This window comes from Meleagris gallopavo, chromosome 1 (genome assembly GCF_000146605.3).
Source record: "Meleagris gallopavo isolate NT-WF06-2002-E0010 breed Aviagen turkey brand Nicholas breeding stock chromosome 1, Turkey_5.1, whole genome shotgun sequence".
NCBI classification, from domain to species: Eukaryota; Metazoa; Chordata; class Aves; order Galliformes; family Phasianidae; genus Meleagris; species Meleagris gallopavo.
The window spans coordinates 184,124,398-184,129,862 of record NC_015011.2 but is presented as its reverse complement, the minus strand read 5'-3'; positions in this window follow the sequence as shown (position 1 = coordinate 184,129,862).

The window sequence follows — 5,465 nt, the reverse complement described above, 5'->3', positions numbered from 1 at the left end:
CCCTTGATGTATAGACAATGGACAGAAAGTTACACTTTCATGTGCAATTTAGCCAATCTGTTTGATATGGTCACTAAGGATGAGATTAATTGGCCATTTAATGCCTTTTTCTTTCTGAAGTTTATAAGAGACACTTAGTAATTTTTTTAGGTGAGACAAATACTGCCTGCAGTGGGCTTAAGCAGGGTGACTCCACACTGTAACTCTTCCCTTCATTATATTACTGCACTGTGAAAATGAAAATCCATTATTTCTCATCAGCGATGGCTTATATAAATCCCTTTAAAAAATAAGGGTTATAAAAGTTCTATATAAAAAAAAAAAAGCAACATAAGACTTTTCTACTGCAAAGGACTTTTCTGGTGTGTTCTGCAGTACGTGTTACATCCTACTTTGGTTGCTCCATTGCAGAGGGCTACACAGCTCTTTCAAAGAAGACAACACTCTCTTTCTACAGGACTACAACCCCTTATTGCTCCCATCCTTCCGCCCTTGCAACTTCTGACCATGAAAGGAGTAATCTAAGAAAGGAATTACCTTTATTTTATTATTTTTTAAGCAGCAAAGAACAAAACCTCCCTATCTGCTCTCGTGCAGTCTATTCTCTGGTGCCAATACAGCTGCTTATTTCCCTCCAGTTATGCAAAGTGAGGTAAGGATAGTCGTGCCAACATGGTGCTGAAACACACACACATCTCTACTGCATCAGCAGAGATACCCTCAGCTCTTAATTTCGTGCAAAACTCAGCATTTTGCTCCATGAGCAGCTTCTCTGGACTATGTTGAGCATGGTGGTAGAAAAACTAACAGCAAAATTATTTCATTGTGATTTTTTTTTTTCCTACAGAAATACATGCTTAGGGCTTTTTATTTTCATTTTTTAACAACCAGCAATCAGGAGGTGGCAACTAATCCCAAGGGATAACTCCACGTGTCGGCATTGGCTCCAGCTCTTGGTAGGACTGATAAGGGAAACTGAATATCAGAGGACCTGGAGCCAGTGATAATCTGATAATGAGGGTTACTTACTAGGTGCTTTTCTATGTGTTTTCTTTGATTTAGAGTCCAGTCCCTAAATATCAATTTGTTCACATTATCAGCCAAACAACTTGCAAGGCCTCTCAGGGACCAGGCAAGCAAACACTTCCAGCAGTCTCCCTTATTTTTCTGGCTTGAGCTCATTTGTGTGCAGTACATTCGGGTGGCAAGTCTGTGAAAAGTCACCTTCAGCTTCCACACAAATCCAGACATTAAATAGACTCAGAAGGTACTCACATCCACTGTGCTTGATGAGTACCAGAGGCCTCTGCTCTCCTGACAAATTAGGCCTGAAATATTATGACAGACACCGCTGGAGACCAAACAAGAGCTGAGTATTTGAGTATCAAACTGTGGGGCCATCAGTGATTAGGTCATTTTACAGTTGGAAGTGGTGAGATAGGCATTTAACTTCAGACGTCAGCTGGAAAATGACCTCAGTTTTCTTATCAGTAATATAGGTCTAATTCTATTTGCCTTTCTCTAGTGGAGCACGATGCATTCAGTTTACTAATGGTTTTAGGTGCTCCAGGCTTCTTAGGAAATGTGAAATACCTCAGCAGTGATGAAGAAGATGTAGGCACAAGTGCACTCTGCATTATACCGTATACAAGCTATCCACATAGGATAGGATACCAATGCCAGTCTAGAATGGAAAAAAAACAAAAACAAAAACAAAACACACACACGCACAAAAACAAACAAACAAACAAACAAACAAACAAACAAACAAAAAACCCAGCAAGATACAAATAACCACAAGTCCTGAATAGATATTTTTCTGAATTAGGAAAGAATTTCAAGTGAGGCAACAAATAAAATCTTGACCATGCATTATTAAACTCTCAAGGAATATTTCATGAGGATGAAATTGTTGAAGTTACCCTTTCACATAATTATAAATGCCTTCATTATTTATGTAATATTCTGCCCTACCTAAAGCTCTGATTTGCATGTGTCATTATTCACTTAATGGGTGACTCTCTTCAGCATGTGTTGTACAGCACTTCCAGCACAGGTCCATTTCAATAAGGGATGTAACCACACATGTCCAGATGTTGGAATGGACTCAGATGAACACTTAACTTAGAGAGGTTCCTCTCTGCCCAACTCTCCATCCAGCCTGTCTGGGTGTCTTAGATTCTTAGCATTAAGGATGAAACTCTGGCTCAGAAAAATAAAATTAGCGATTATTAGAAAACGCCAGGTTTAAAATTTAAACAAGAAATAAACTCTCAGCATAAGGACATAAGACTTTGTCTTATGATTAATCACACAGTCACCAGGAAAGCTAAGCAATTTCAGCAATTTCAGTTCTTTCCTTCCAGAATATAGCTACAAACCTGTACTCATTATTAATTACTAAGTTAAGTCTTTGATTGTTTGTGGTTTGAGGAGCTACCGTAGTTGCATAGAGTAATTTAGGCTGGAGGGATTCTTTGGAGGCCATCCAGTCTAACCTCCTGATTGTGGCAGGGCTAAATTTAATGTTGGATACAATTGAGGAATTAGATTATGTTACTCAGAATCATAGACAAACCAGTTCTGCCTATCTCCAGTGATGGAGACACCTCTCATGTTCATATTTTAACCTCACTGTGAGGATTACTTTTCTAATCTAAAACAAAATTTTCCAGTTGCAATGCGGATGAGGTCAAACCTGGGGAAGTTTCAATTTACCTCCTAAAAAGTCTTCCTCTATAAGGAATCATGAGAGTTGCAAGTCTCCCTCTGACCACACTTGCAAAATAGAAATAATATTTCCTAATAGGTACTCTTTTCTTCATTGTTCCCTATGTATAACAAAAGTACTTGGGGATACGAATTCATGCAAGAGGTCCCCAGTATAACTCACAGTATCAGTAAATTCCGTACTAGAAGTATTAAGTGATCATGGTGATGAGAAATATACAACAGAAACATTTTTAGGTGATTCTGTTTACAAGAAATTTGGTTATTTTAAACCTTCAGAAAGTTGAAAATACCTTCAAATATGCAATATCCTGTTTGAGTTTTAAGAGAAGGTTTTGGGTACATTTTTAGTAAAAATTTGTTTCCCTGTCAGATAAAAGCCCCTCAGAAATCAGTCAAATGCCACACACAAAGCACTTCAAAATCATTAACTGGTGTGCAATGTTGATTTCACACAGCAAATTTGATTGAAAACAGAAGTTTATCAGTGAAATGCTGAAGTAGCCTTGAATATGGGGATATGAATGAGTGTAATTGCTGATGGGTTCTTTTTATTATCAAGGAGTCTTGATTATAGCTTCATAGACTTAAATTATGGCAAATCTAGGACAAGATCAATTTAATATCTAAGCAAATATTTATATGAAACTGGAGATTGGCATATATTGATCTGTTTATAAGGAGCATAATTCTGTCTTTCCATTATGTACTTCCACAACAGCAAGAAGCTGCAAGACATGAATAAAAGAAAATACAGCTTGGGAAGTTGGAGTGTTCATCTCAGTCAAACAGAGCTGTAAGCCGAAGCTAGTGGAGAAGGACCACCCTTTAGATGAAAATCTAAATATGGTAGATATATTGATAACTAGCTCATGTAATAAGTTAGGAATCCTTGAAGGAATATAAAGCATTCAGAGTATCTATCAGACTCTATTTTGTCAGACTGGCAATTGTCCATGGGCAACACCACCCAGAGCATCAGCTGCAACATCCCTATTGTCCCAGCATTCGTGAGAGGTCACCCAGATATCAAGTAGAAGAGCATTTGTAACTTGTGAGACGAAGAAGGATCCTTGTGAAATGATGACCCTCCCAACAAAGGCTGCTTTTGTTGGAAGCCAAGGCGGGTGTGGGGGTAGGGAACAGAATAAGTCGGATTACCTTTTGTTACTTTTGACAGCTGAAAAGGCCTGGGTGAATAATTACCCTTAAAACTAACAAACAAGGAGAAAGAAAAAAATACAGAAAAAGAGAAAGAAAGAAAAAAAAAACTCTTGACCCCTCCCCATACACAATAGCTCATCTGAAGTGAAAACAAAATAAAAATAACTTGTAGGATGGGGAAAAAATCCTCAATTTGAATTTTCTTCCTGCTTTTGGCAAGTGTATATGTACAGATATACATACAACTGGAAGGCGCCCACTAGGTTTGGTCCACTCAGCAGCAAGCCTCACAGAAAATGCCATAACAATCAAGTGAAAGTAGAGCAGCAAAAAGCACACCCTCGGTAGAATGCCGCATTGTTTTAGTCACAAAAGAATGATTCCTGGTGAGCAGCAGTTATCATCTGTTTTGCATACTCTTTATTTTGCTCTTAATTGGCATTATGTGAAAACTTATCTAGAAGGCCATGGGAACCAAAAGGCATCCCTCGTCCCCTCCCTCTTTGAACAAACAAATCCCAATTAAAGTCATAATTATCTCTCTTGCTCTTAGCACTCTCAGCTAGCAGATAGATACAAGGAGGAGAAACATTATTAGTGTGGGAGCAACTACCTTCACTTATGAAAATTCTTGAAAAGATCATAAAGGAAACAGAGTGCATACAAGTGGACCAGGTTTGGGTGAGCTAAAGAGGAGTGGTCTTTTTTTTTTTTTTTTTTTTTTAAATATGTGTGATCTGCATATCTGGATGATTTTCTAAAATCTTTTCTAAGTTATTTTCTAAAATCTTTCATTTTAGAGTAACTGACCTAAGACTCAAAATGCACTTGTGGAGTTTGGATGAAAGCCTAGAAAAAAAATGAAGACAATGGGCAGAAAAGAAAAGGGAAAAAAGACACAGGTGTCCTTCCTGAAAGCCTACATTCTTCCAGAAATCCATAAACATGACAGTTCCAATACAGTTCCTCTGGTGTGATGATGGAAAAATATCCCAGGGGAAATAAAAATATCATTTTTTAATTGGTACCTAGTGCTCACTTCCCCAAACCATATCCTGCTGCTGAATATTACATACCTACAGCCACTTCAAAAATTTCTGCAACTCCCTCATCCACATGTACATTCAGCAATTGGAGATGGTTATAACTTGGAGAGGGTTTCAATGACATCATCCTTGTGCTTTTTTTTTTTTCCCTGTTGCTGGATTATTATTTTTTTTTAATTGCACTCTTTGAAGTGTCCTTGGGGAATGAACACTCACTGCTGATCCCAGTTACATGTGTGCTGGACTGCTACAGACTTCAAAGATAGCTCTGCATACCTTCCATATCAGAGTCTATCCCTAAGTTAGCAAACATTTGCACTCCACTCATCCTGTCTCATCAGCAGCTACTAAGAATATGCATGTGTCAGGAAACATCATGCATTTTATCACTTCAGCAAGTCCTGCCATCATGAAGCGGTATGTGTCCCAGTTGTATCTCTTGGATGTAGTTATAGGCTTCACAGAACTGGAAGGAAATAACCTCTCCTCTCCTCTCCTCTCCTCTCCTCTCCTCTCCTCTCCTCT